At 53.2% G+C, this 27,840-nt stretch overlaps 9 non-coding genes and 34 pseudogenes across 9 annotated transcripts; all 43 read right to left on the bottom strand.

The window, feature by feature from the left end:
- Positions 1 to 101: 101 nt before the first annotated feature.
- Positions 102 to 212, bottom strand: LOC135591467 (5S ribosomal RNA; annotated as a pseudogene).
- A 544-nt stretch (positions 213 to 756) lies between these two features.
- LOC135591229 (5S ribosomal RNA) lies at positions 757 to 867 on the bottom strand (annotated as a pseudogene).
- A 544-nt stretch (positions 868 to 1,411) lies between these two features.
- Positions 1,412 to 1,522, bottom strand: LOC135591228 (5S ribosomal RNA; annotated as a pseudogene).
- A 543-nt stretch (positions 1,523 to 2,065) lies between these two features.
- LOC135591227 (5S ribosomal RNA) lies at positions 2,066 to 2,176 on the bottom strand (annotated as a pseudogene).
- Positions 2,177 to 2,720: 544 nt separating this feature from the next.
- On the bottom strand, positions 2,721 to 2,831 carry LOC135591225 (5S ribosomal RNA; annotated as a pseudogene).
- Positions 2,832 to 3,375: 544 nt separating this feature from the next.
- On the bottom strand, positions 3,376 to 3,486 carry LOC135591658 (5S ribosomal RNA; annotated as a pseudogene).
- A 543-nt stretch (positions 3,487 to 4,029) lies between these two features.
- Positions 4,030 to 4,140, bottom strand: LOC135591224 (5S ribosomal RNA; annotated as a pseudogene).
- Positions 4,141 to 4,683: 543 nt separating this feature from the next.
- On the bottom strand, positions 4,684 to 4,793 carry LOC135591697 (5S ribosomal RNA; annotated as a pseudogene).
- A 544-nt stretch (positions 4,794 to 5,337) lies between these two features.
- LOC135591223 (5S ribosomal RNA) lies at positions 5,338 to 5,448 on the bottom strand (annotated as a pseudogene).
- Positions 5,449 to 5,991: 543 nt separating this feature from the next.
- Positions 5,992 to 6,102, bottom strand: LOC135591221 (5S ribosomal RNA; annotated as a pseudogene).
- A 543-nt stretch (positions 6,103 to 6,645) lies between these two features.
- LOC135591220 (5S ribosomal RNA) lies at positions 6,646 to 6,756 on the bottom strand (annotated as a pseudogene).
- A 543-nt stretch (positions 6,757 to 7,299) lies between these two features.
- LOC135591219 (5S ribosomal RNA) lies at positions 7,300 to 7,410 on the bottom strand (annotated as a pseudogene).
- A 544-nt stretch (positions 7,411 to 7,954) lies between these two features.
- On the bottom strand, positions 7,955 to 8,062 carry LOC135591754 (5S ribosomal RNA; annotated as a pseudogene).
- A 544-nt stretch (positions 8,063 to 8,606) lies between these two features.
- Positions 8,607 to 8,717, bottom strand: LOC135591522 (5S ribosomal RNA; annotated as a pseudogene).
- A 544-nt stretch (positions 8,718 to 9,261) lies between these two features.
- On the bottom strand, positions 9,262 to 9,369 carry LOC135591752 (5S ribosomal RNA; annotated as a pseudogene).
- Positions 9,370 to 9,913: 544 nt separating this feature from the next.
- On the bottom strand, positions 9,914 to 10,024 carry LOC135591657 (5S ribosomal RNA; annotated as a pseudogene).
- Positions 10,025 to 10,568: 544 nt separating this feature from the next.
- On the bottom strand, positions 10,569 to 10,676 carry LOC135591750 (5S ribosomal RNA; annotated as a pseudogene).
- A 544-nt stretch (positions 10,677 to 11,220) lies between these two features.
- LOC135591521 (5S ribosomal RNA) lies at positions 11,221 to 11,331 on the bottom strand (annotated as a pseudogene).
- Positions 11,332 to 11,875: 544 nt separating this feature from the next.
- Positions 11,876 to 11,983, bottom strand: LOC135591749 (5S ribosomal RNA; annotated as a pseudogene).
- A 544-nt stretch (positions 11,984 to 12,527) lies between these two features.
- LOC135591656 (5S ribosomal RNA) lies at positions 12,528 to 12,638 on the bottom strand (annotated as a pseudogene).
- A 543-nt stretch (positions 12,639 to 13,181) lies between these two features.
- On the bottom strand, positions 13,182 to 13,292 carry LOC135591404 (5S ribosomal RNA; annotated as a pseudogene).
- A 544-nt stretch (positions 13,293 to 13,836) lies between these two features.
- On the bottom strand, positions 13,837 to 13,947 carry LOC135591496 (5S ribosomal RNA; annotated as a pseudogene).
- A 544-nt stretch (positions 13,948 to 14,491) lies between these two features.
- Positions 14,492 to 14,602, bottom strand: LOC135591218 (5S ribosomal RNA; annotated as a pseudogene).
- Positions 14,603 to 15,145: 543 nt separating this feature from the next.
- LOC135591577 (5S ribosomal RNA) lies at positions 15,146 to 15,256 on the bottom strand (annotated as a pseudogene).
- Positions 15,257 to 15,800: 544 nt separating this feature from the next.
- Positions 15,801 to 15,911, bottom strand: LOC135591217 (5S ribosomal RNA; annotated as a pseudogene).
- Positions 15,912 to 16,455: 544 nt separating this feature from the next.
- LOC135591012 (5S ribosomal RNA) lies at positions 16,456 to 16,566 on the bottom strand (annotated as a pseudogene).
- A 544-nt stretch (positions 16,567 to 17,110) lies between these two features.
- Positions 17,111 to 17,221, bottom strand: LOC135591216 (5S ribosomal RNA; annotated as a pseudogene).
- Positions 17,222 to 17,765: 544 nt separating this feature from the next.
- Positions 17,766 to 17,876, bottom strand: LOC135591432 (5S ribosomal RNA; annotated as a pseudogene).
- Positions 17,877 to 18,420: 544 nt separating this feature from the next.
- On the bottom strand, positions 18,421 to 18,531 carry LOC135591047 (5S ribosomal RNA; annotated as a pseudogene).
- A 544-nt stretch (positions 18,532 to 19,075) lies between these two features.
- On the bottom strand, positions 19,076 to 19,186 carry LOC135591215 (5S ribosomal RNA; annotated as a pseudogene).
- A 544-nt stretch (positions 19,187 to 19,730) lies between these two features.
- Positions 19,731 to 19,841, bottom strand: LOC135591413 (5S ribosomal RNA; annotated as a pseudogene).
- Positions 19,842 to 20,385: 544 nt separating this feature from the next.
- LOC135591213 (5S ribosomal RNA) lies at positions 20,386 to 20,496 on the bottom strand (annotated as a pseudogene).
- A 330-nt stretch (positions 20,497 to 20,826) lies between these two features.
- Positions 20,827 to 20,937, bottom strand: LOC135591212 (5S ribosomal RNA; annotated as a pseudogene).
- Positions 20,938 to 21,481: 544 nt separating this feature from the next.
- LOC135590878 (5S ribosomal RNA) lies at positions 21,482 to 21,600 on the bottom strand. The gene has a single exon (XR_010478282.1). It is a non-coding gene; the product is annotated as a 5S ribosomal RNA (ribosomal RNA).
- A 544-nt stretch (positions 21,601 to 22,144) lies between these two features.
- LOC135590310 (5S ribosomal RNA) lies at positions 22,145 to 22,263 on the bottom strand. Its single transcript, XR_010477716.1, has one exon. It is a non-coding gene; the product is annotated as a 5S ribosomal RNA (ribosomal RNA).
- Positions 22,264 to 22,788: 525 nt separating this feature from the next.
- Positions 22,789 to 22,899, bottom strand: LOC135591504 (5S ribosomal RNA; annotated as a pseudogene).
- A 544-nt stretch (positions 22,900 to 23,443) lies between these two features.
- On the bottom strand, positions 23,444 to 23,562 carry LOC135589945 (5S ribosomal RNA). Its single transcript, XR_010477351.1, has one exon. It is a non-coding gene; the product is annotated as a 5S ribosomal RNA (ribosomal RNA).
- A 544-nt stretch (positions 23,563 to 24,106) lies between these two features.
- LOC135590109 (5S ribosomal RNA) lies at positions 24,107 to 24,225 on the bottom strand. The gene has a single exon (XR_010477515.1). It is a non-coding gene; the product is annotated as a 5S ribosomal RNA (ribosomal RNA).
- A 601-nt stretch (positions 24,226 to 24,826) lies between these two features.
- LOC135590575 (5S ribosomal RNA) lies at positions 24,827 to 24,945 on the bottom strand. Its single transcript, XR_010477981.1, has one exon. It is a non-coding gene; the product is annotated as a 5S ribosomal RNA (ribosomal RNA).
- A 544-nt stretch (positions 24,946 to 25,489) lies between these two features.
- Positions 25,490 to 25,608, bottom strand: LOC135589594 (5S ribosomal RNA). Its single transcript, XR_010477000.1, has one exon. It is a non-coding gene; the product is annotated as a 5S ribosomal RNA (ribosomal RNA).
- A 544-nt stretch (positions 25,609 to 26,152) lies between these two features.
- On the bottom strand, positions 26,153 to 26,271 carry LOC135590107 (5S ribosomal RNA). The gene has a single exon (XR_010477514.1). It is a non-coding gene; the product is annotated as a 5S ribosomal RNA (ribosomal RNA).
- Positions 26,272 to 26,815: 544 nt separating this feature from the next.
- Positions 26,816 to 26,934, bottom strand: LOC135590428 (5S ribosomal RNA). The gene has a single exon (XR_010477835.1). It is a non-coding gene; the product is annotated as a 5S ribosomal RNA (ribosomal RNA).
- A 544-nt stretch (positions 26,935 to 27,478) lies between these two features.
- LOC135590106 (5S ribosomal RNA) lies at positions 27,479 to 27,597 on the bottom strand. The gene has a single exon (XR_010477513.1). It is a non-coding gene; the product is annotated as a 5S ribosomal RNA (ribosomal RNA).
- Between the last annotated feature and the right edge of the window lie 243 nt (positions 27,598 to 27,840).

The raw sequence follows: 27,840 nt of genomic DNA, 5'->3' as shown, positions 1-27,840 counted from the left end.
TATATGTTAATGACATATTTATTGTTGGCCATAATGCTGGAAAAATTGAAAAGCTTAAAAGAGAGTTTAAGTAAGTCTTTTGGCCGCTCGGGGCGCAAAAAGGAGTGCAACACGAGGACTTCCCAGGGGGTCACCCTTCCTAGTACTACTCTCGCCCAAGCACGCTTAACTTCGGAGTTCTGATGGGATCCGGTGCTGGTATGATCGCACTCGTTTTGTGTGCGTCGTCCCTCGCCTTTGTGCACGTCGCGGACGGCGCATCGACGACCGGAGCCCCGAAACCTCTCGAACGATCTCGGAATCGTCATTGTCGGATCCATCCGATGCCCACGAGGCCGACCGCGTACCGGACACGGCAAGCGCGCGCCGAAACCATCGGGACTTTCTCGAACGAACTCGGAATCGCTATTGCGGCCCCATTCCGGAAAGCTCTCTCCGAGCCCCACGAGACTGACTATGTAGCGGTCACGGCAATTTCCGAGGCCCAAAACCATCGCCTCGGAGGTCGACGGGAGAGGTTTTGGCCGCTCGGGGCGCAAACAAGAGTGCAACACGAGGACTTCCCAGGGGGTCACCCATCCTAGAACCATGTCTGGTCATTGTATGTTTTATGAAGAAATTTTTAGATGATGACTTCATTATTCTCCTGCTATATATATGTTAATGACATATTTATTGTTGGCCATAATGCTGGAAAAATTGAAAAGCTTAAAAGAGAGTTTTAAGCAAGTCTTTTGGCCGCTCGGGGCGCAAAAAGGAGTGCAACACGAGGACTTCCCAGGGGGTCACCCATCCTAGTACTACTCTCGCCCAAGCACGCTTAACTTCGGAGTTCTGATGGGATCCGGTGCTGGTATGATCGCACTCATTTTGTGTGCGTCGTCCCTCGCCTTTGTGCACGTCGCGGACGGCGCATCGACGACCGGAGCCCCGAAACCTCTCGAACGATCTCGGAATCGCCATTGTCGGATCCCTCCGATGCCCACGAGGCCGACCGTGTACCGGACACGGCAAGCGCGCGCCGAAACCATCGGGACTTTCTCGAACGAACTCGGAATCGCTATTGCGGCCCCATTCCGGAAAGCTCTCTCCGAGCCCCACGAGACTGACTGCGTAGCGGTCACGGCAAATTCCGAGGCCCAAAACCATCGCCTCGGAGGTCGACGGGAGAGGTTTTGGCGGCTCGGGGAGCAAAAAGGAGTGCAACACGAGGACTTCCCAGGGGGTCACCCATCCTAGAACCATGTCTGGTCATTGTATGTTTTATGAAGAAATTTTTAGATGATGATTTCATTATTCTCCAGCTATATTTATGTTAATGACATATTTATTGTTGGCCATAATGCTGGAAAAATTGAAAAGCTTAAAAGAGAGTTTTAAGTAAGTCTTTTGGCCGCTCGGGGCGCAAAAAGGAGTGCAACACGAGGACTTCCCAGGGGGTCACCCATCCTAGTACTACTCTCGCCCAAGCACGCTTAACTTCGGAGTTCTGATGGGATCCGGTGCTGGTATGATCGCACTCGTTTTGTGTGCGTCGTCCCTCGCCTTTGTGCACGTCGCGGACGGCGCATCGACGACCGGAGCCCCGAAACCTCTCGAACGATCTCGGAATCGTCATTGTCGGATCCATCCGATGCCCACGAGGCCGACCGCGTAACGGAGACGGCAAGCGCGCGCCGAAACCATCGGGACTTTCTCGAACGAACTCGGAATCGCTATTGCGGCCCCATTCCGGAAAGCTCTCTCCGAGCCCCACGAGACTGACTATGTAGCGGTCACGGCAAATTCCGAGGCCCAAAACCATCGCCTCGGAGGTCTACGGGAGAGGTTTTGGCGGCTCGGGGAGCAAAAAGGAGTGCAACACGAGGACTTCCCAGGGGGTCACCCATCCTAGAACCATGTCTGGTCATTGTATGTTTTATGAAGAAATTTTTAGATGATGATTTCATTATTCTCCTGCTATATATATGTTAATGACATATTTATTGTTGGCCATAATGCTGGAAAAATTGAAAAGCTTAAAAGAGAGTTTAAGTAAGTCTTTTGGCCGCTCGGGGCGCAAAAAGGAGTGCAACACGAGGACTTCCCAGGGGGTCACCCATCCTAGTACTACTCTCGCCCAAGCACGCTTAACTTCGGAGTTCTGATGGGATCCGGTGCTGGTATGATCGCACTCGTTTTGTGTGCGTCGTCCCTCGCCTTTGTGCACGTCGCGGACGGCGCATCGACGACCGGAGCCCCGAAACCTCTCGAACGATCTCGGAATCGTCATTGTCGGATCCATCCGATGCCCACGAGGCCGACCGCGTACCGGACACGGCAAGCGCGCGCCGAAACCATCGGGACTTTCTCGAACGAACTCGGAATCGCTATTGCGGCCCCATTCCGGAAAGCTCTCTCCGAGCCCCACGAGACTGACAGCGTAGCGGTCACGGCAAATTCCGAGGCCCAAAACCATCGCCTCGGAGGTCGACGGGAGAGGTTTTGGCCGCTCAGGGCGCAAAAAGGAGTGCAACACGAGGACTTCCCAGGGGGTCACCCATCCTAGAACCATGTCTGGTCATTGTATGTTTTATGAAGAAATTTTTAGATGATGATTTCATTATTCTCCTGCTATATATATGTTAATGACATATTTATTGTTGGCCATAATGCTCGAAAAATTGAAAAGCTTTAAAGAGAGTTTTAAGTAAGTCTTTTGGCCGTTCGGGGCGCAAAAAGGAGTGCAACACGAGGACTTCCCAGGGGGTCACCCATCCTAGTACTACTCTCGCCCAAGCACGCTTAACTTCGGAGTTCTGATGGGATCCGGTGCTGGTATGATCGCACTCGTTTTGTGTGCGTCGTCCCTCGCCTTTGTGCACGTCGCAGACGGCGCATCGACGACCGGAGCCACGAAACCTCTCGAACGATCTCGGAATCGCCATTGTCGGATCCCTCCGATGCCCACGAAGCCGACCGCGTACCGGACACGGCAAGCGCGCGCCGAAACCATCGGGACTTTCTCGAACGAACTCGGAATCGCTATTGCGGCCCCATTCCGGAAAGCTCTCTCCGAGCCCCACGAGACTAACGACGTAGCGGTCATGGCAAATTCCGAGGCCCAAAACCATCGCCTCGGAGGTCGACGGGAGAGGTTTTGGCCGCTCGGGGCGCAAAAAGGAGTGCAACACGAGGACTTCCCACGGGGTCACCCATCCTAGAACCATGTCTGGTCATTGTATGTTTTATGAAGAAATTTTTAGATGATGATTTCATTATTCTCCTGCTATATATATGTTAATGACATATTTATTGTTGGCCATAATGCTGGAAAAATTGAAAAGCTTAAAAGAGAGTTTCAAGTAAGTCTTTTGGCCGCTCGGGGCGCAAAAAGGAGTGCAACACGAGGACTTCCCAGGGGGTCACCCATCCTAGTTCTACTCTCGCCCAAGCACGCTTAACTTCGGAGTTCTGATGGGATCCGGTGCTGGTATGATCGCACTCGTTTTGTGTGCGTCGTCCCTCGCCTTTGTGCACGTCGCGGACGGCGCATCGACGACCGGAGCCCCGAAACCTCTCGAACGATCTCGGAATCGTCATTGTCGGATCCATCCGATGCCCACGAGGTCTACCGCGTACCGGACACGGCAAGCGCGCGCCGAAACCATCGGGACTTTCTCGAACGAACTCGGAATCGCTATTGCGGCCCCATTCCGGAAAGCTTTCTCCGAGCCCCACGAGACTGACTGCGTAGCGGTCACGGCAAATTCCGAGGCCCAAAACCATCGCCTCGGAGGTCGACGGGAGAGGTTTTGGCCGCTCGGGGCGCAAAAAGGAGTGCAACACGAGGACTTCCCAGGAGGTCACCCATCCTAGAACCATGTCTGGTCATTGTATGTTTTATAAAGAAATTTTTAGATGATGATTTCATTATTCTCCTGCTATATATATGTTAATGACATATTTATTGTTGGCCATAATGCTGAAAAAATTGAAAAGCTTAAAAGAGAGTTTAAGTAAGTCTTTTGGCCGCTCGGGGCGCAAAAAGGAGTGCAACACGAGGACTTCCCAGGGGGTCACCCATCCTAGTACTACTCTCGCCCAAGCACGCTTAACTTCGGAGTTCTGATGGGATCCGGTGCTGGTATGATCGCACTCGTTTTGTGTGCGTCGTCCCTCGCCTTTGTGCACGTCGCGGACGGCGCATCGACGACCGGAGCCCCGAAACCTCTCGAACGATCTCGGAATCGTCATTGTCGGATCCATCCGATGCCCACGAGGCCGACCGCGTACCGGACACGGCAAGCGCGCGCCGAAACCATCGGGACTTTCTCGAACGAACTCGGAATCGCTATTGCGGCCCCATTCCGGAAAGCTCTCTCCGAGCCCCACGAGACTGACTATGTAGCGGTCACGGCAAATTCCGAGGCCCAAAACCATCGCCTCGGAGGTCGACGGGAGAGGTTTTGGCCGCTCGGGGCGCAAACAAGAGTGCAACACGAGGACTTCCCAGGGGGTCACCCATCCTAGAACCATGTCTGGTCATTGTATGTTTTATGAAGAAATTTTTAGATGATGACTTCATTATTCTCCTGCTATATATATGTTAATGACATATTTATTGTTGGCCATAATGCTGGAAAAATTGAAAAGCTTAAAAGAGAGTTTAAGTAAGTCTTTTGGCCGCTCGGGGCGCAAAAAGGAGTGCAACACGAGGACTTCCCAGGGGGTCACCCATCCTAGTACTACTCTCGCCCAAGCACGCTTAACTTCGGAGTTCTGATGGGATCCGGTGCTGGTTGATCGCACTCGTTTTGTGTGCGTCGTCCCTCGCCTTTGTGCACGTCGCGGACGGCGCATCGACGACCGGAGCCCCGAAACCTCTCGAACGATCTCGGAATCGTCATTGTCGGATCCATCCGATGCCCACGAGGCCGACCGCGTACCGGACACGGCAAGCGTGCGCCGAAACCATCGGGACTTTCTCGAACGAACTCGGAATCGCTATTGCGGCCCCATTCCGGAAAGCTCTCTCCGAGCCCCACGAGACTGACTATGTAGCGGTCACGGCAAATTCCGAGGCCCAAAACCATCGCCTCGGAGGTCGACGGGAGAGGTTTTGGCCGCTCGGGGCGCAAACAAGAGTGCAACACGAGGACTTCCCAGGGGGTCACCCATCCTAGAACCATGTCTGGTCATTGTATGTTTTATGAAGAAATTTTTAGATGATGACTTCATTATTCTCCTGCTATATATATGTTAATGACATATTTATTGTTGGCCATAATGCTGGAAAAATTGAAAAGCTTAAAAGAGAGTTTTAAGCAAGTCTTTTGGCCGCTCGGGGCGCAAAAAGGAGTGCAACACGAGGACTTCCCAGGGGGTCACCCATCCTAGTACTACTCTCGCCCAAGCACGCTTAACTTCGGAGTTCTGATGGGATCCGGTGCTGGTATGATCGCACTCATTTTGTGTGCGTCGTCCCTCGCCTTTGTGCACGTCGCGGACGGCGCATCGATGACCGGAGCCCCGAAACCTCTCGAACGATCTCGGAATCGCCATTGTCGGATCCCTCCGATGCCCACGAGGCCGACCGTGTACCGGACACGGCAAGCGCGCGCCGAAACCATCGGGACTTTCTCGAACGAACTCGGAATCGCTATTGCGGCCCCATTCCGGAAAGCTCTCTCCGAGCCCCACGAGACTGACTATGTAGCGGTCACGGCAAATTCCGAGGCCCAAAACCATCGCCTCGGAGGTCGACGGGAGAGGTTTTGGCGGCTCGGGGAGCAAAAAGGAGTGCAACACGAGGACTTCCCAGGGGGTCACCCATCCTAGAACCATGTCTGGTCATTGTATGTTTTATGAAGAAATTTTTAGATGATGATTTCATTATTCTCCTGCTATATATATGTTAATGACATATTTATTGTTGGCCATAATGCTGGAAAAATTGAAAAGCTTAAAAGAGAGTTTAAGTAAGTCTTTTGGCCGCTCGGGGCGCAAAAAGGAGTGCAACACGAGGACTTCCCAGGGGGTCACCCATCCTAGTACTACTCTCGCCCAAGCACGCTTAACTTCGGAGTTCTGATGGGATCCGGTGCTGGTATGATCGCACTCGTTTTGTGTGCGTCGTCCCTCGCCTTTGTGCACGTCGCGGACGGCGCATCGACGACCGGAGCCCCGAAACCTCTCGAACGATCTCGGAATCGTCATTGTCGGATCCATCCGATGCCCACGAGGCCGACCGCGTACCGGACACGGCAAGCGCGCGCCGAAACCATCGGGACTTTCTCGAACGAACTCGGAATCGCTATTGCGGCCCCATTCCGGAAAGCTCTCTCCGAGCCCCACGAGACTGACAGCGTAGCGGTCACGGCAAATTCCGAGGCCCAAAACCATCGCCTCGGAGGTCGACGGGAGAGGTTTTGGCCGCTCGGGGCGCAAAAAGGAGTGCAACACGAGGACTTCCCAGGGGGTCACCCATCCTAGAACCATGTCTGGTCATTGTATGTTTTATGAAGAAATTTTTAGATGATGATTTCATTATTCTCCTGCTATATATATGTTAATGACATATTTATTGTTGGCCATAATGCTGGAAAAATTGAAAAGCTTAAAAGAGAGTTTAAGTAAGTCTTTTGGCCGCTCGGGGCGCAAAAAGGAGTGCAACACGAGGACTTCCCAGGGGGTCACCCATCCTAGTACTACTCTCGCCCAAGCACGCTTAACTTCGGAGTTCTGATGGGATCCGGTGCTGGTATGATCGCACTCGTTTTGTGTGCGTCGTCCCTCGCCTTTGTGCACGTCGCGGACGGCGCATCGACGACCGGAGCCCCGAAACCTCTCGAACGATCTCGGAATCGTCATTGTCGGATCCATCCGATGCCCACGAGGCCGACCGCGTACCGGACACGGCAAGCGCGCGCCGAAACCATCGGGACTTTCTCGAACGAACTCGGAATCGCTATTGCGGCCCCATTCCGGAAAGCTCTCTCCGAGCCCCACGAGACTGACTATGTAGCGGTCACGGCAAATTCCGAGGCCCAAAACCATCGCCTCGGAGGTCGACGGGAGAGGTTTTGGCGGCTCGGGGAGCAAAAAGGAGTGCAACACGAGGACTTCCCAGGGGGTCACCCATCCTAGAACCATGTCTGGTCATTGTATGTTTTATGAAGAAATTTTTAGATGATGATTTCATTATTCTCCTGCTATATATATGTTAATGACATATTTATTGTTGGCCATAATGCTGGAAAAATTGAAAAGCTTAAAAGAGAGTTTAAGTAAGTCTTTTGGCCGCTCGGGGCGCAAAAAGGAGTGCAACACGAGGACTTCCCAGGGGGTCACCCATCCTAGTACTACTCTCGCCCAAGCACGCTTAACTTCGGAGTTCTGATGGGATCCGGTGCTGGTATGATCGCACTCGTTTTGTGTGCGTCGTCCCTCGCCTTTGTGAACGTCGCGGACGGCGCATCGACGACCGGAGCCCCGAAACCTCTCGAACGATCTCGGAATCGTCATTGTCGGATCCATCCGATGCCCACGAGGCCGACCGCGTACCGGACACGGCAAGCGCGCGCCGAAACCATCGGGACTTTCTCGAACGAACTCGGAATCGCTATTGCGGCCCCATTCCGGAAAGCTCTCTCCGAGCCCCACGAGAATGACAGCGTAGCGGTCATGGCAAATTCCGAGGCCCAAAACCATCGCCTCGGAGGTCGACGGGAGAGGTTTTGGCCGCTCAGGGCGCAAAAAGGAGTGCAACACGAGGACTTCCCAGGGGGTCACCCATCCTAGAACCATGTCTGGTCATTGTATGTTTTATGAAGAAATTTTTAGATGATGATTTCATTATTCTCCTGCTATATATATGTTAATGACATATTTATTGTTGGCCATAATGCTCGAAAAATTGAAAAGCTTTAAAGAGAGTTTTAAGTAAGTCTTTTGGCCGCTCGGGGCGCAAAAAGGAGTGCAACACGAGGACTTCCTAGGTCACCCATCCTAGTACTACTCTCGCCCAAGCACGCTTAACTTCGGAGTTCTGATGGGATCCGGTGCTGGTATGATCGCACTCGTTTTGTGTGCGTCGTCCCTCGCCTTTGTGCACGTCGCGGACGGCGCATCGACGACCGGAGCCCCGAAACCTCTCGAACGATCTCGGAATCGCCATTGTCGGATCCCTCCGATGCCCACGAGGCCGACCGCGTACCGGACACGGCAAGCGCGCGCCGAAACCATCGGGACTTTCTCGAACGAACTCGGAATCGCTATTGCGGCCCCATTCCGGAAAGCTCTCTCCGAGCCCCACGAGACTGACTGCGTAGCGGTCATGGCAAATTCCGAGGCCCAAAACCATCGCCTCGGAGGTCGATGGGAGAGGTTTTGGCTGCTCGGGGCGCAAAAAGGAGTGCAACACGAGGACTTCCCACGGGGTCACCCATCCTAGAACCATGTCTGGTCATTGTATGTTTTATGAAGAAATTTTTAGATGATGATTTCATTATTCTCCTGCTATATATATGTTAATGACATATTTATTGTTGGCCATAATGCTGGAAAAATTGAAAAGCTTAAAAGAGAGTTTCAAGTAAGTCTTTTGGCCGCTCGGGGCGCAAAAAGGAGTGCAACACGAGGACTTCCCAGGGGGTCACCCATCCTTGTACTACTCTCGCCCAAGCACGCTTAACTTCGGAGTTCTGATGGGATCCGGTGCTGGTATGATCGCACTCGTTTTGTGTGCGTCGTCCCTCGCCTTTGTGCACGTCGCGGACGGCGCATCGACGACCGGAGCCCCGAAACCTCTCGAACGATCTCGGAATCGCCATTGTCGGATCCCTCCGATGCCCACGAGGCCGACCGCGTACCGGACACGGCAAGCGCGCGCCGAAACCATCGGGACTTTCTCGAACGAACTCGGAATCGCTATTGCGGCCCCATTCCGGAAAGCTCTCTCCGAGCCCCACGATACTGACGACGTAGCGGTCATGGCAAATTCCGAGGCCCAAAACCATCGCCTCGGAGGTCGACGGGAGAGGTTTTGGCCGCTCGGGGCGCAAAAAGGAGTGCAACACGAGGACTTCCCAGGGGGTCACCCATCCTAGAACCATGTCTGGTCATTGTATGTTTTATGAAGAAATTTTTAGATGATGATTTCATTATTCTCCTGCTATATATATGTTAATGACATATTTATTGTTGGCCATAATGCTCGAAAAATTGAAAAGCTTTAAAGAGAGTTTTAAGTAAGTCTTTTGGCCGCTCGGGGCGCAAAAAGGAGTGCAACACGAGGACTTCCTAGGTCACCCATCCTAGTACTACTCTCGCCCAAGCACGCTTAACTTCGGAGTTCTGATGGGATCCGGTGCTGGTATGATCGCACTCGTTTTGTGTGCGTCGTCCCTCGCCTTTGTGCACGTCGCGGACGGCGCATCGACGACCGGAGCCCCGAAACCTCTCGAACGATCTCGGAATCGCCATTGTCGGATCCCTCCGATGCCCACGAGGCCGACCGCGTACCGGACACGGCAAGCGCGCGCCGAAACCATCGGGACTTTCTCGAACGAACTCGGAATCGCTATTGCGGCCCCATTCCGGAAAGCTCTCTCCGAGCCCCACGAGACTGACTGCGTAGCGGTCATGGCAAATTCCGAGGCCCAAAACCATCGCCTCGGAGGTCGACGGGAGAGGTTTTGGCTGCTCGGGGCGCAAAAAGGAGTGCAACACGAGGACTTCCCACGGGGTCACCCATCCTAGAACCATGTCTGGTCATTGTATGTTTTATGAAGAAATTTTTAGATGATGATTTCATTATTCTCCTGCTATATATATGTTAATGACATATTTATTGTTGGCCATAATGCTGGAAAAATTGAAAAGCTTAAAAGAGAGTTTCAAGTAAGTCTTTTGGCCGCTCGGGGCGCAAAAAGGAGTGCAACACGAGGACTTCCCAGGGGGTCACCCATCCTAGTTCTACTCTCGCCCAAGCACGCTTAACTTCGGAGTTCTGATGGGATCCGGTGCTGGTATGATCGCACTCGTTTTGTGTGCGTCGTCCCTCGCCTTTGTGCACGTCGCGGACGGCGCATCGACGACAGGAGCCCCGAAACCTCTCGAACGATCTCGGAATCGCCATTGTCGGATCCCTCCGATGCCCACGAGGCTGACCGCGTACCGGACACGGCAAGCGCGCGCCGAAACCATCGGGACTTTCTCGAACGAACTCGGAATCGCTATTGCGGCCCCATTCCGGAAAGCTCTCTCCGAGCCCCACGAGACTGACAGCGTAGCGGTCATGGCAAATTCCGAGGCCCAAAACCATCGCCTCGGAGGTCGACGGGAGAGGTTTTGGCCGCTCAGGGCGCAAAAAGGAGTGCAACACGAGGACTTCCCAGGGGGTCACCCATCCTAGAACCATGTCTGGTCATTGTATGTTTTATGAAGAAATTTTTAGATGATGATTTCATTATTCTCCTGCTATATATATGTTAATGACATATTTATTGTTGGCCATAATGCTCGAAAAATTGAAAAGCTTTAAAGAGAGTTTTAAGTAAGTCTTTTGGCCGCTCGGGGCGCAAAAAGGAGTGCAACACGAGGACTTCCTAGGTCACCCATCCTAGTACTACTCTCGCCCAAGCACGCTTAACTTCGGAGTTCTGATGGGATCCGGTGCTGGTATGATCGCACTCGTTTTGTGTGCGTCGTCCCTCGCCTTTGTGCACGTCGCGGACGGCGCATCGACGACCGGAGCCCCGAAACCTCTCGAACGATCTCGGAATCGCCATTGTCGGATCCCTCCGATGCCCACGAGGCCGACCGCGTACCGGACACGGCAAGCGCGCGCCGAAACCATCGGGACTTTCTCGAACGAACTCGGAATCGCTATTGCGGCCCCATTCCGGAAAGCTCTCTCCGAGCCCCACGAGACTGACTGCGTAGCGGTCATGGCAAATTCCGAGGCCCAAAACCATCGCCTCGGAGGTCGATGGGAGAGGTTTTGGCTGCTCGGGGCGCAAAAAGGAGTGCAACACGAGGACTTCCCACGGGGTCACCCATCCTAGAACCATGTCTGGTCATTGTATGTTTTATGAAGAAATTTTTAGATGATGATTTCATTATTCTCCTGCTATATATATGTTAATGACATATTTATTGTTGGCCATAATGCTGGAAAAATTGAAAAGCTTAAAAGAGAGTTTCAAGTAAGTCTTTTGGCCGCTCGGGGCGCAAAAAGGAGTGCAACACGAGGACTTCCCAGGGGGTCACCCATCCTTGTACTACTCTCGCCCAAGCACGCTTAACTTCGGAGTTCTGATGGGATCCGGTGCTGGTATGATCGCACTCGTTTTGTGTGCGTCGTCCCTCGCCTTTGTGCACGTCGCGGACGGCGCATCGACGACCGGAGCCCCGAAACCTCTCGAACGATCTCGGAATCGCCATTGTCGGATCCCTCCGATGCCCACGAGGCCGACCGCGTACCGGACACGGCAAGCGCGCGCCGAAACCATCGGGACTTTCTCGAACGAACTCGGAATCGCTATTGCGGCCCCATTCCGGAAAGCTCTCTCCGAGCCCCACGATACTGACGACGTAGCGGTCATGGCAAATTCCGAGGCCCAAAACCATCGCCTCGGAGGTCGACGGGAGAGGTTTTGGCCGCTCGGGGCGCAAAAAGGAGTGCAACACGAGGACTTCCCAGGGGGTCACCCATCCTAGAACCATGTCTGGTCATTGTATGTTTTATGAAGAAATTTTTAGATGATGATTTCATTATTCTCCTGCTATATATATGTTAATGACATATTTATTGTTGGCCATAATGCTCGAAAAATTGAAAAGCTTTAAAGAGAGTTTTAAGTAAGTCTTTTGGCCGCTCGGGGCGCAAAAAGGAGTGCAACACGAGGACTTCCTAGGTCACCCATCCTAGTACTACTCTCGCCCAAGCACGCTTAACTTCGGAGTTCTGATGGGATCCGGTGCTGGTATGATCGCACTCGTTTTGTGTGCGTCGTCCCTCGCCTTTGTGCACGTCGCGGACGGCGCATCGACGACCGGAGCCCCGAAACCTCTCGAACGATCTCGGAATCGCCATTGTCGGATCCCTCCGATGCCCACGAGGCCGACCGCGTACCGGACACGGCAAGCGCGCGCCGAAACCATCGGGACTTTCTCGAACGAACTCGGAATCGCTATTGCGGCCCCATTCCGGAAAGCTCTCTCCGAGCCCCACGAGACTGACTGCGTAGCGGTCATGGCAAATTCCGAGGCCCAAAACCATCGCCTCGGAGGTCGACGGGAGAGGTTTTGGCTGCTCGGGGCGCAAAAAGGAGTGCAACACGAGGACTTCCCACGGGGTCACCCATCCTAGAACCATGTCTGGTCATTGTATGTTTTATGAAGAAATTTTTAGATGATGATTTCATTATTCTCCTGCTATATATATGTTAATGACATATTTATTGTTGGCCATAATGCTGGAAAAATTGAAAAGCTTAAAAGAGAGTTTCAAGTAAGTCTTTTGGCCGCTCGGGGCGCAAAAAGGAGTGCAACACGAGGACTTCCCAGGGGGTCACCCATCCTAGTTCTACTCTCGCCCAAGCACGCTTAACTTCGGAGTTCTGATGGGATCCGGTGCTGGTATGATCGCACTCGTTTTGTGTGCGTCGTCCCTCGCCTTTGTGCACGTCGCGGACGGCGCATCGACGACAGGAGCCCCGAAACCTCTCGAACGATCTCGGAATCGCCATTGTCGGATACCTCCGATGCCCACGAGGCTGACCGCGTACCGGACACGGCAAGCGCGCGCCGAAACCATCGGGACTTTCTCGAACGAACTCGGAATCGCTATTGCGGCCCCATTCCGGAAAGCTCTCTCCGAGCCCCACGAGACTGACTGCGTAGCGGTCACGGCAAATTCCGAGGCCCAAAACCATCGCCTCGGAGGTCGACGGGAGAGGTTTTGGCGGCTCGGGGAGCAAAAAGGAGTGCAACACGAGGACTTCCCAGGGGGTCACCCATCCTAGAACCATGTCTGGTCATTGTATGTTTTATGAAGAAATTTTTAGATGATGATTTCATTATTCTCCTGCTATATATATGTTAATGACATATTTATTGTTGGCCATAATGGTGGAAAAATTGAAAAGCTTAAAAGAGAGTTTAAGTAAGTCTTTTGGCCGCTCGGGGCGCAAAAAGGAGTGCAACACGAGTACTTCCCAGGGGGTCACCCATCCTAGTACTACTCTCGCCCAAGCACGCTTAACTTCGGAGTTCTGATGGGATCCGGTGCTGGTATGATCGCACTCGTTTTGTGTGCGTCGTCCCTCGCCTTTGTGCACGTCGCGGACGGCGCATCGACGACCGGAGCCCCGAAACCTCTCGAACGATCTCGGAATCGTCATTGTCGGATCCATCCGATGCCCACGAGGCCGACCGCGTACCGGACACGGCAAGCGCGCGCCGAAACCATCGGGACTTTCTCGAACGAACTCGGAATCGCTATTGCGGCCCCATTCCGGAAAGCTCTCTCCGAGCCCCACGAGACTGACTATGTAGCGGTCACGGCAAATTCCGAGGCCCAAAACCATCGCCTCGGAGGTCGACGGGAGAGGTTTTGGCCGCTCGGGGCGCAAACAAGAGTGCAACACGAGGACTTCCCAGGGGGTCACCCATCCTAGAACCATGTCTGGTCATTGTATGTTTTATGAAGAAATTTTTAGATGATGACTTCATTATTCTCCTGCTATATATATGTTAATGACATATTTATTGTTGGCCATAATGCTGGAAAAATTGAAAAGCTTAAAAGAGAGTTTTAATCAAGTCTTTTGGCCGCTCGGGGCGCAAAAAAGAGTGCAACACGAGGACTTCCCAGGGGGTCACCCATCCTAGTACTACTCTCGCCCAAGCACGCTTAACTTCGGAGTTCTAATGGGATCCGGTGCTGGTATAATCGCACTCGTTTTGTGTGCGTCGTCCCTCGCCTTTGTGCACGTCGCGGACGGCGCATCGACGACCGGAGCCCCGAAACCTCTCGAACGATCTCGGAATCGCCATTGTCGGATCCCTCCGATGCCCACGAGGCCGACCGTGTACCGGACACGGCAAGCGCGCGCCGAAACCATCGGGACTTTCTCGAACGAACTCGGAATCGCTATTGCGGCCCCATTCCGGAAAGCTCTCTCCGAGCCCCACGAGACTGACTGCGTAGCGGTCACGGCAAATTCCGAGGCCCAAAACCATCGCCTCGGAGGTCGACGGGAGAGGTTTTGGCGGCTCGGGGAGCAAAAAGGAGTGCAACACGAGGACTTCCCAGGGGGTCACCCATCCTAGAACCATGTCTGGTCATTGTATGTTTTATGAAGAAATTTTTAGATGATGATTTCATTATTCTCCTGCTATATATATGTTAATGACATATTTATTGTTGGCCATAATGCTGGAAAAATTGAAAAGCTTAAAAGAGAGTTTTAAGTAAGTCTTTTGGCCGCTCGGGGCGCAAAAAGGAGTGCAACACGAGGACTTCCCAGGGGGTCACCCATCCTAGTACTACTCTCGCCCAAGCACGCTTAACTTCGGAGTTCTGATGGGATCCGGTGCTGGTATGATCGCACTCGTTTTGTGTGCGTCGTCCCTCGCCTTTGTGCACGTCGCGGACGGCGCATCGACGACCGGAGCCCCGAAACCTCTCGAACGATCTCGGAATCGTCATTGTCGGATCCATCCGATGCCCACGAGGACGACCGCGTACCGGACACGGCAAGCGCGCGCCGAAACCATCGGGACTTTCTCGAACGAACTCGGAATCGCTATTGTGGCCCCATTCCGGAAAGCTCTCTCCGAGCCCCACGAGACTGACTATGTAGCGGTCACGGCAAATTCCGAGGCCCAAAACCATCGCCTCGGAGGTCGACGGGAGAGGTTTTGGCGGCTCGGGGAGCAAAAAGGAGTGCAACACGAGGACTTCCCAGGGGGTCACCCATCCTAGAACCATGTCTGGTCATTGTATGTTTTATGAAGAAATTTTTAGATGATGATTTCATTATTCTCCTGCTATATATATGTTAATGACATATTTATTGTTGGCCATAATGCTGGAAAAATTGAAAAGCTTAAAAGAGAGTTTAAGTAAGTCTTTTGGCCGCTCGGGGCGCAAAAAGGAGTGCAACACGAGGACTTCCCAGGGGGTCACCCATCCTAGTACTACTCTCGCCCAAGCACGCTTAACTTCAGAGTTCTGATGGGATCCGGTGCTGGTATTATCGCACTCGTTTTGTGTGCGTCGTCCCTCGCCTTTGTGCACGTCGCGGACGGCGCATCGACGACCGGAGCCCCGAAACCTCTCGAACGATCTCGGAATCGTCATTGTCGGATCCATCCGATGCCCACGAGGCCGACCGCGTACCGGACACGGCAAGCGCGCGCCGAAACCATCGGGACTTTCTCGAACGAACTCGTAATCGCTATTGCGGCCCCATTCCGGAAAGCTCTCTCCGAGCCCCACGAGACTGACTATGTATCGGTCACGGCAAATTCCGAGGCCCAAAACCATCGCCTCGGAGGTCGACGGGAGAGGTTTTGGCCGCTCGGGGCGCAAACAAGAGTGCAACACGAGGACTTCCCAGGGGGTCACCCATCCTAGAACCATGTCTGGTCATTGTATGTTTTATGAAGAAATTTTTAGATGATGATTTCATTATTCTCCTGCTATATATATGTTAATGACATATTTATTGTTGGCCATAATGCTGGAAAAATTGAAAAGCTTAAAAGAGAGTTTTAAGCAAGTCTTTTGGCCGCTCGGGGCGCAAAAAGGAGTGCAACACGAGGACTTCCCAGGGGGTCACCCATCCTAGTACTACTCTCGCCCAAGCACGCTTAACTTCGGAGTTCTGATGGGATCCGGTGCTGGTATGATCGCACTCGTTTTGTGTGCGTCGTCCCTCACCTTTGTGCACGTCGCGGACGGCGCATCGACGACCGGAGCCCCGAAACCTCTCGAACGATCTCGGAATCGCCATTGTCGGATCCCTCCGATGCCCACGAGGCCGACCGTGTACCGGACACGACAAGCGCGCGCCGAAACCATCGGGACTTTCTCGAACGAACTCGGAATCGCTATTGCGGCCCCATTCCGGAAAGCTCTCTCCGAGCCCCACGAGACTGACTGTGTAGCGGTCACGGCAAATTCCGAGGCCCAAAACCATCGCCTCGGAGGTCGACGGGAGAGGTTTTGGCCGCTCGGGGCGCAAACAAGAGTGCAACACGAGGACTTCCCAGGGGGTCACCCATCCTAGAACCATATCTGGTCATTGTATGTTTTATGATGAAATTTTTAGATGATGATTTCAATATTCTCCTGCTATATATATGTTAATGACATATTTATTGTTGGCCATAATGCTGGAAAAATTGAAAAGCTTAAAAGAGAGTTTTAAGCAAGTCTTTTGGCCGCTCGGGGCGCAAAAAGGAGTGCAACACGAGGACTTCCCAGGAGGTCACCCATCCTAGTACTACTCTCGCCCAAGCACGCTTAACTTCGGAGTTCTGATGGGATCCGGTGCTGGTATGATCGCACTCGTTTTGTGTGCGTCGTCCCTCGCCTTTGTGCACGTCGCGGACGGCGCATCGACGACCGGAGCCCCGAAACCTCTCGAACGATCTCGGAATCGCCATTGTCGGATCCCTCCGATGCCCACGAGGCCGACCGCGTACCGGACACGGCAAGCGCGCGCCGAAACCATCGGGACTTTCTCGAACGAACTCGGAATCGCTATTGCGACCCCATTCCGGAAAGCTCTCTCCGAGCCCCACGAGACTGACTGCGTAGCGGTCACGGCAAATTCCGAGGCCCAAAACTATCGCCTCGGAGGTCGACAGGAGAGGTTTTGGCGGCTCGGGGAGCAAAAAGGAGTGCAACACGAGGACTTCCCAGGGGGTCACCCATCCTAGAACCATGTCTGGTCATTGTATGTTTTATGAAGAAATTTTTAGATGATGATTTCATTATTCTCCTACTATATATATGTTAATGACATATTTATTGTTGGCCATAATGCTGGAAAAATTGAAAAGCTTAAAAGAGAGTTTTAAGTAAGTCTTTTGGCCGCTCGGGGCGCAAAAAGGAGTGCAACACGAGGACTTCCCAGGGGGTCACCCATCCTAGTACTACTCTCGCCCAAGCACGCTTAACTTCGGAGTTCTGATGGGATCCGGTGCTGGTATGATCGCACTCGTTTTGTGTGCGTCGTCCCTCGCCTTTGTGCACGTCGCGGACGGCGCATCGACGACCGGAGCCCCGAAACCTCTCGAACGATCTCGGAATCGTCATTGTCGGATCCATCCGATGCCCACGAGGCCGACCGCGTACCGGACACGGCAAGCACGCGCCGAAACCATCGGGACTTTCTCGAACGAACTCGGAATCGCTATTGCGGCCCCATTCCGGAAAGCTCTCTCCGAGCCCCACGAGACTGACTGTGTAGCGGTCACGGCAAATTCCGAGGCCCAAAACCATCGCCTCGGAGGTCGACGGGAGAGGTTTTGGCCGCTCGGGGCGCAAACATGAGTGCAACACGAGGACTTCCCAAGGGGTCACCCATCCTAGAACCATATCTGGTCATTGTATGTTTTATGAAGAAATTTTTAGATGATGATTTCATTATTCTCCTGCTATATATATGTTAATGACATATTTATTGTTGGCCATAATGCTGGAAAAATTGAAAAGCTTAAAAGAGAGTTTTAAGCAAGTCTTTTGGCCGCTCGGGGCGCAAAAAGGAGTGCAACACGAGGACTTCGCAGGGGGTCACCCATCCTAGTACTACTCTCGCCCAAGCACGCTTAACTTCGGAGTTCTGATGGGATCCGGTGCTGGTATGATCGCACTCGTTTTGTGTGCGTCGTCCCTCGCCTTTGTGCACGTCGCGGACGGCGCATCGACGACCGGAGCCCCGAAACCTCTCGAACGATCTCTGAATCGCCATTGTCGGATCCCTCCGATGCCCACGAGGCCGACCGCGTACCGGACACGGCAAGCGCGCGCCGAAACCATCGGGACTTTCTCGAACGAACTCGGAATCGCTATTGCGGCCCCATTCCGGAAAGCTCTCTCCAAGCCCCACGAGACTGACTGCGTAGCGGTCACGGCAAATTCCGAGGCCCAAAACCATCGCCTCGGAGGTCGACGGGAGAGGTTTTGGCGGCTCGGGGAGCAAAAAGGAGTGCAACACGAGGACTTCCCAGGGGGTCACCCATCCTAGAACCATGTCTGGTCATTGTATGTTTTATGAAGAAATTTTTAGATGATGATTTCATTATTCTCCTGCTATATATATGTTAATGACATATTTATTGTTGGCCATAATGCTGGAAAAATTGAAAATCTTAAAAGAGAGTTTTAAGTAAGTCTTTTGGACGCTCGGGGCGCAAAAAGGAGTGCAATACGAGGACTTCCCAGGGGGTCACCCATCCTAGTACTACTCTCGCCCAAGCACGCTTAACTTCGGAGTTCTGATGGGATCCGGTGCTGGTATGATCGCACTCGTTTTGTGTGCGTCGTCCCTCGCCTTTGTGCACGTCGCGGACGGCGCATCGACGACCAGAGCCCCGAAACCTCTCGAACGATCTCGGAATCGTCATTGTCGGATCCATCCGATGCCCACGAGGCCGACCGCGTACCGGACACGGCAAGCGCGCGCCAAAACCATCGGGACTTTCTCGAACGAACTCGGAATCGCTATTGCGGCCCCATTCCGGAAAGCTCTCTCCGAGCCCCACGAGACTGACTGTGTAGCGGTCACGGCAAATTCCGAGGCCCAAAACCATCGCCTCGGAGGTCGACGGGAGAGGTTTTGGCCGCTCGGGGCGCAAACAAGAGTGCAACACGAGGACTTCCCAGGGGGTCACCCATCCTAGAACCATGTCTGGTCGTTGTATGTTTTATGAAGAAATTTTTAGATGATGATTTCATTATTCTCCTGCTATATATATGTTAATGACATATTTATTGTTGGCCATAATGCTGGAAAAATTGAAAAGCTTAAAAGAGAGTTTTAAGCAAGTCTTTTGGCCGCTCGGGGCGCAAAAAGGAGTGCAACACGAGGACTTCCCAGGGGGTCACCCATCCTAGTACTACTCTCGCCCAAGCACGCTTAACTTCGGAGTTCTGATGGGATCCGGTGCTGGTATGATCGCACTCGTTTTGTGTGCGTCGTCCCTCGCCTTTGTGCACGTCGCGGACGCCGCATCGACGACCGGAGCCCCGAAACCTCTCGAACGATCTCGGAATCGCCATTGTCGGATCCCTCCGATGCCCACGAGGCCGACCGCGTACCGGACACGGCAAGCGCGCGCCGAAACCATCGGGACTTTCTCGAACGAACTCGGAATCGCTATTGCGGCCCCATTCCGGAAAGCTCTCTCCGAGCCCCACGAGACTGACTGCGTAGCGGTCACGGCAAATTCCGAGGCCCAAAACCATCGCCTCGGAGGTCGACGGGAGAGGTTTTGGCGGCTCGGGGAGCAAAAAGGAGTGCAACACGAGGACTTCCCAGGGGGTCACCCATCCTAGAACCATGTCTGGTCATTGTATGTTTTATTAAGAAATTTTTAGATGATGATTTCATTATTCTCCTGCTATATATATGTTAATGACATATTTATTGTAGGCCATAATGCTGGAAAAATTGAAAAGCTTAAAAGAGAGTTTTAAGTAAGTCTTTTGGCCGCTCGGGGCGCAAAAAGGAGTGCAACACGAGGACTTCCCAGGGGGTTACCCATCCTAGTACTACTCTCGCCCAAGCACGCTTAACTTCGGAGTTCTGATGGGATCCGGTGCTGGTATGATCGCACTCGTTTTGTGTGCGTCGTCCCTCGCCTTTGTGCACGTCGCGGACGGCGCATCGACGACCGGAGCCCCGAAACCTCTCGTACGATCTCGGAATCGTCATTGTCGGATCCATCCGATGCCCACGAGGCCGACCGCGTACCGGACACGGCAAGCGCGCGCCGAAACCATCGGGACTTTCTCGAACGAACTCGGAATCGCTATTGCGGCCCCATTCTGGAAAGCTCTCTCCGAGCCCCACGAGACTGACTGTGTAGCGGTCACGGCAAATTCCGAGGCCCAAAACCATCGCCTCGGAGGTCGACGGGAGAGGTTTTGGCCGCTCGGGGCGCAAACAAGAGTGCAACACGAGGACTTCCTAGGGGGTCACCCATCCTAGAACCATGTCTGGTCATTGTATGTTTTATGAAGAAATTTTTAGATGATGATTTCATTATTCTCCTGCTATATATATGTTAATGACATATTTATTGTTGGCCATAATGCTGGAAAAATTGAAAAGCTTAAAAGAGAGTTTTAAGCAAGTCTTTTGGCCGCTCGGGGCGCAAAAAGGAGTGCAACACGAGGACTTCCCAGGGGGTCACCCATCCTAGTACTACTCTCGCCCAAGCACGCTTAACTTCGGAGTTCTGATGGGATCCGGTGCTGGTATGATCGCACTCGTTTTGTGTGCGTCGTCCCTCGCCTTTGTGCACGTCGCGGACGGCGCATCGACGACCGGAGCCCCGAAATCTCTCGAACGATCTCGGAATCGCCATTGTCTGATCCCTCCGATGCCCACGAGGCCGACCGCGTACCGGACACGGCAAGCGCGCGCCGAAACCATCGGGACTTTCTCGAACGAACTCGGAATCGCTATTGCGGCCCCATTCCGGAAAGCTCTCTCCGAGCCCCACGAGACTGACTGCGTAGCGGTCACGGCAAATTCCGAGGCCCAAAACCATCGCCTCGGAGGTCGACGGGAGAGGTTTTGGCCGCTCGGGGCGCAAAAAGGAGTGCAACACGAGGACTTCCCAGGGGGTCACCCATCCTAGTACTACTCTCGCCCAAGCACGCTTAACTTCGGAGTTCTGATGGGATCCGGTGCTGGTATGATCGCACTCGTTTTGTGTGCGTCGTCCCTCGCCTTTGTGCACGTCGCGGACGGCGCATCGACGACCGGAGCCCCGAAACCTCTCGTACGATCTCGGAATCGTCATTGTCGTATCCATCCGATGCCCACGAGGCCGACCGCGTACCGGACACGGCAAGCGCGCGCCGAAACCATCGGGACTTTCTCGAACGAACTCGGAATCGCTATTGCGGCCCCATTCTGGAAAGCTCTCTCCGAGCCCCACGAGACTGACTGTGTAGCGGTCACGGCAAATTCCGAGGCCCAAAACCATCGCCTCGGAGGTCGACGGGAGAGGTTTTGGCCGCTCGGGGCGCAAACAAGAGTGCAACACGAGGACTTCCTAGGGGGTCACCCATCCTAGAACCATGTCTGGTCATTGTATGTTTTATGAAGAAATTTTTAGATGATGATTTCATTATTCTCCTGCTATATATATGTTAATGACATATTTATTGTTGGCCATAATGCTGGAAAAATTGAAAAGCTTAAAAGAGAGTTTTAAGCAAGTCTTTTGGCTGCTCGGGGCGCAAAAAGGAGTGCAACACGAGGACTTCCCAGGGGGTCACCAATCCTAGTACTAATCTCGCACAACCACGCTTAACGTCGGAGTTCTGATGGGATCCGGTGCTTTAGTGCTGGTATGATCGCACTCATTTTGTGTGCGTCGTCCCTCGCCTTTGCGCACGTCGCGGACGGCGCATCGACGACCGGAGCCCCGAAACCTCTCGAACGATCTCGGAATCGCCATTGTCGGATCCCTCCGATGCCCACGAGGCCGACCGCGTACCGGACACGGCAAGCGCACGCCGAAACCATCGGGACTTTCTCGAACGAACTCGGAATCGCTATTGCGGCCCCATTCCGGAAAGCTCTCTCCGAGCCCCACGAGACTGACTGCGTAGCGGTCACGGCAAATTCTGAGACCCAAAACCATCGCCTCGGAGGTCGACGGGAGAGGTTTTGACCGCTCGGGGCGCAAAAAGGAGTGCAACACGAGGACTTCCCAGGGGGTCACCCATCCTAGAACCATGTCTGGTCATTGTATGTTTTATGAAGAAATTTTTAGATGATGATTTCATTATTCTCCTCCTATATATATGTTAATGACATATTTATTGTTGGCCATAATGCTGGAAAATTTGAAAAGCTTAAAAGAGAGTTTTAAGTAAGTCTTTTGGCCACTCGGGGCGCAAAAAGGAGTGCAACACGAGGACTTCCCAGGGGGTAACCCATCCTAGTACTACTCTCGCCCAAGCAGGCTTAACTTCGGAGTTCTGATGGGATCCGGTGCTTTAGTGCTGGTATGATGGCAATCGTTTTGTGTGCGTCGTCCCTCGCCTTTGTGCACGTCGCGGACGGCGCATCGACGACCGGAGCCCCGAAACCTCTCGAACGATCTCGGAATCGCCATTGTCGGATCCCTCCGATGCCCACGAGGCCGACCGCGTACCGGACACGGCAAGCGCGCGCCGAAACCATCGGGACTTTCTCGAACAAACTCGGAATCACTATTGCGGCCCCATTCCGGAAAGCTCTGACTGCGTAGCGGTCACGGCAAATTCCGAGGCCCAAAACCATCGCCTCGGAGGTCGACGGGAGAGGTTTTGGCCGCTCGGGGCGCAAAAAGGAGTGCAACATGAGGACTTCCCAGGGGGTCACCCATCCTAGAACCATGTCTGGTTATTGTATGTTTTATTAAGAAATTTTTAGATGATGATTTCATTATTCTCCTGCTATATATATGTTAATGACATATTTATTATTGGCCATAATGCTGGAAAAATTGAAAAGCTTAAAAGAGAGTTTTAAGTAAGTCTTTTGTCCGCTCGGGGCGCAAAAAGGAGTGCAACACGAGGACTTCCCAGGGGGTCACCCATCCTAATACTACTCTCGCCCTAGCACGCTTAACTTCGGAGTTCTGATGGGATCCGGTGCTGGTATGATCGCACTCGTTTTGTGTGCGTCGTTCCTCGCCTTTGTGCACGTCGCGGACGGCGCATCGACGACCGGAGCCCCGAAACCTCTCGAACGATCTCGGAATCGCCATTGTCGGATCCCTCCGATGCCCACGAGGCCGACCGCGTACCGGACACAGCAAGCGCACGCCGAAACCATCGGGACTTTCTCGAACGAACTCAGAATCGCTATTGCGGCCCCATTCCGGAAAGCTCTCTCCGAGCCCCACGAGACTGACTGCGTAGCGGTCACGGCAAATTCCGAGGCCCAAAACCATCGCCTCGGAGGTCGACGGGAGATGTTTTGGCCGCTCGGGGCGCAAAAAGGAGTGCAACACGAGGACTTCCCAGGGGGTCACCCATCCTAGAACCATGTCTGGTCATTGTATGTTTTATAAAGAAATTTTTAGATGATGATTTCATTATTCTCCTGCTATATATATGTTAATGACATATTTATTGTTGGCCATAATGCTGGAAAAATTGAAAAGCTTAAAAGAGAGTTTTAAGTAAGTCTTTTGGCCGCTCGGGGCGCAAAAAGTAGTGCAACACGAGGACTTCCCAAGGGGTCAGCCATCCTAGTACTACTCTCGACCAAGCACGCTTAACTTCGGAGTTCTGATGGGATCCGGTGCTTTAGTGCTGGTATGATCGCAATAGTTTTGTGTGCGTCGTCCCTCGCCTTTGTGCATGTCGCGGACGGCGCATCGACGACCGGAGCCCCGAAACCTCTCGAACGATCTCGGAATCGCCATTGTCGGATCCCTCCAATGCCCACGAGGCCGACCGCGTACCGGTCACGGCAAGCGCGCGCCGAAACCATCGGGACTTTCTCGAACGAACTCGGAATCGCTATTGCGGCCCCATTCCGGAAAGCTCTCTCCGAGCCCCACGAGACTGACAGCGTAGCGGTCAAGGCAAATTCCGAGGCCCAAAACCATCGCCTCGGAGGTCAACGGGAGAGGTTTTGGACGCTCGGGGCGCAAAAAGGAGTGCAACATGAGGACTTCCCAGGGGGTCACCCATTCTAGAACCATGTCTGGTCATTGTATGTTTTATGAAGAAATTTTTAGATGATGATTTCATTATTCTCCTGCTATATATATGTTAATGACATATTTATTGTTGGCCATAATGCTGGAAAAATTGAAAAGCTTAAAAGAGAGTTTTAAGTAAGTCTTTTGGCCGCTCGGGGCGCAAAAAGGAGTGCAACACGAGGACTTCCCAGGGGGTCACCCATCCTAGTACTACTCTCGCCCAAGCAGGCTTAACTTCGGAGTTCTGATGGGATCCGGTGCTTTAGTGCTGGTATGATGGCAATCGTTTTGTGTGCGTCGTCCCTCGCCTTTGTGCACGTCGCGGACGGCGCATCGACGACCGGAGCCCCGAAACCTCTCGAACGATCTCAGAATCGCCATTGTCGGATCCCTCCGATGCCCACGAGGCCGACCGCGTACCGGACACGGCAAGCGCGCGCCGAAACCATCGGGACTTTCTCGAACGAACTCGGAATCGCTATTGCGGCCCCATTCCGGAAAGCTCTCTCCGAGCCCCACGAGACTGACTGCGTAGCGGTCACGGCAAATTCCGAGGCCCAAAACCATCGCCTCGGAGGTCGACAGGAGAGGTTTTGGCCGCTCGGGGCGCAAAAAGGAGTGCAACACGAGGACTTCCCAGGGGGTCACCCATCCTAGAACCATGTCTGGTCATTGTATGTTTTATGAAGAAATTTTTAGATGATGATTTCATTATTCTCCTGCTATATATATGTTAATGACATATTTATTGTTGGCCATAATGCTGGAAAAATTGAAAAGCTTAAAAGAGAGTTTTAAGTAAGTCTTTTGGCCGCTCGGGGCGCAAAAAGGAGTGCGACACGAGGACATCCCAGGGGAAGTCTTTTGGCCGCTCGGGGCGCAAAAAGGAGTGCGACACGAGGACATCCCAGGGGGTCACCAATCCTAGTACTAATCTCGCACAAGCACGCTTAACTTCGGAGTTCTGATGGGATCCGGTGCTTTAGTGCTGGTATGATCGCACTCATTTTGTGTGCGTCGTCCCTCGCCTTTGCGCACGTCGCGGACGGCGCATCGACGACCGGAGCCCCGAAACCTCTCGAACTATCTCGGAATCGCCATTGTCGGATCCCTCCGAAGCCCACGAGGCCGACCGCGTACCGGACACGGCAAGCGCGCGCCGAAACCATCGGGACTTTCTCGAACGAACTCGGAATCGCTATTGCGGCCCCATTCCGGAAAGCTCTCTCCGAGCCCCACGAGACTGACAGCGTAGCGGTCACGGCAAATTCCAAGGCCCAAAACCATCGCCTCGGAGGTCGACGGGAGAGGTTTTGACCGCTCGGGGCGCAAAAAGGAGTGCAACACGAGGACTTCCCAGGGGGTCACCCATCCTAGAACCATGTCTGGTCATTGTTTGTTTTATGAAGAAATTTTTAGATGATGATTCCATTATTCTCCTGCTATATATATGTTAATGACATATTTATTGTTGGCCATAATGCTGGAAAAATTGAAAAGCTTAAAAGAGAGTTTTAAGTAAGTCTTTTGGCCGCTCGGGGCGCAAAAAGGAGTGCAACACGAGGACTTCCCAGGGGGTCTCCCATCCTAGTACTACTCTCACCCAAGCAGGCTTAACTTCGGAGTTCTGATGGGATCCGGTGCTTTAGTGCTGGTATGATCGCACTCGTTTTGTGTGCGTCGTCCCTCGCCTTTGTGCACGTCGCGGACGGCGCATCGACGACCGGAGCCCCGAAACCTCTCGATCGATCTCGGAATCACCATTGTCGGATCCCTCCGATGCCCACGAGGCCGACCGCGTACCGGACACGGCAAGCGCGCGCCGAAACCATCGGGACTTTCTCGAACGAACGCGGAATCGCTATTGCGGCCCCATTCCGGAAAGCTCTCTCCGAGCCCCACGAGACTGACTGCGTAGCGGTCACGGCAAATTCCGAGGCCCAAAACCATCGCCTCGGAGGTCGACGGGAGAGGTTTTGGCCGCTCGGGGCGCAAAAAGGAGTGCAACACGAGGACTTCCCAGGGGGTCACCCATCCTAGAACCATGTCTGGTCATTGTATGTTTTATGAAGAAATTTTTAGATGATGATTTCATTATTCTCCTGCTATATATATGTTAATGACATATTTATTGTTGGCCATAATGCTGGAAAAATTGAAAAGCTTAAAAGAGAGTTTTAAGTAAGTCTTTTGGCCGCTCGGGGCGCAAAAAGGAGTGCAACACGAGGACTTCCCAGGGGGTCACCCATCCTAGTACTACTCTCGCCCAAGCAGGCTTAACTTCGGAGTTCTGATGGGATCCGGTGCTTTAGTGCTGGTATGATGGCAATCATTTTGTGTGCGTCGTCCCTCGCCTTTGTGCACGTCGCGGACGGCGCATCGACGACCGGAGCCCCGAAACCTCTCGAACGATCTCGGAATCGCCATTGTCGGATCCCTCCGATGCCCACGAGGCCGACCGCGTACCGGACACGGCAAGCGCGCGCCGAAACCATCGGGACTTTCTCGAACGAACTCGGAATCGCTATTGCGGCCCCATTCCGGAAAGCTCTCTCCGAGCCCCACGAGACTGACTGCGTAGCGGTCACGGCAAATTCCGAGGCCCAAAACCATCGCTTCGGAGGTCGACGGGAGAGGTTTTGGCCGCTCGGGGCGCAAAAAGGAGTGCAACACGAGGACTTCCCAAGGGGTCACCCATCCTAGAACCATGTCTGGTTATTGTATGTTTTATGAAGAAATTTTTAGATGATGATTTCATTATTCTCCTGCTATATATATGTTAATGACATATTTATTGTTGGCCATAATGCTGGAAAAATTGAAAAGCTTAAAAGAGAGTTTTAAGTAAGTCTTTTGGCCGCTCGGGGCGCAAAAAGGAGTGCAACACGAGGACTTCCCAGGGGGTCACCCATCCTAGTACTACTCTCGCCCAAGCAGGCTTAACTTCGGAGTTCTAATGGGATCCGGTGCATAAGTGCTGGTATGATGGCAATCGTTTTGTGTGCGTCGTCCCTCGCCTTTGTGCACGTCGCGGACGGCGCATCGACGACCGGAGCCCCGAAACCTCTCGAACGATCTCGGAATCGCCATTGTCGGATCCCTCCGATGCCCACGAGGCCGACCGCGTACCGGACACGGCAAGCGCGCGCCGAAACCATCGGGACTTTCTCGAACGAACTCGGAATCGCTATTGCGGCCCCATTCCGGAAAGCTCTCTCCGAGCCCCACGAGACTGACTACGTAGCGGTCACGGCAAATTCCGAGGCCCAAAACCATCGCCTCGGAGGTCGACGGGAGAGGTTTTGGCCGCTCGGGGCGCAAAAAGGAGTGCAACACGAGGACTTCCCAGGGGGTCACCCATCCTAGAACCATGTCTGGTCATTGTATGTTTTATGAAGAAATTTTTAGATGATGATTTCATTATTCTCCTGCTATATATATGTTAATGACATATTTATTGTTGGCCATAATGCTGGAAAAATTGAAAAGCTTAAAAGAGAGTTTTAAGTAAGTCTTTTGGCCGCTCGGGGCGCAAAAAGGAGTGCAACACGAGGACTTCCCAGGGGGTCACCCATCCTAGTACTACTCTCGCCCAAGCAGGCTTAACTTCGGAGTTCTGATGGGATCCGGTGCTTTAGTGCTGGTATGATGGCAATCGTTTTGTGTGCGTCGTCCCTCGCCTTTGTGCACGTCGCGGACGGCGCATCGACGACCGGAGCCCCGAAACCTCTCGAACGATCTCGGAATCGCCATTGTCGGATCCCTCCGATGCCCACGAGGCCGACCGCGTACCGGACACGGCAAGCGCGCGCCGAAACCATCGGGACTTTCTCGAACGAACTCGGAATCGCTATTGCGGCCCCATTCCGGAAAGCTCTCTCCGAGCCCCACGAGACTGAC

The sequence above is a fragment of the Musa acuminata genome, chromosome BXJ1-8, assembly GCF_036884655.1.
Source record: "Musa acuminata AAA Group cultivar baxijiao chromosome BXJ1-8, Cavendish_Baxijiao_AAA, whole genome shotgun sequence".
Classification (NCBI taxonomy): domain Eukaryota; kingdom Viridiplantae; phylum Streptophyta; class Magnoliopsida; order Zingiberales; family Musaceae; genus Musa; species Musa acuminata.
Note: the sequence above shows the minus strand (reverse complement) of the source record. Positions and strands in the feature narration are given on the sequence as shown.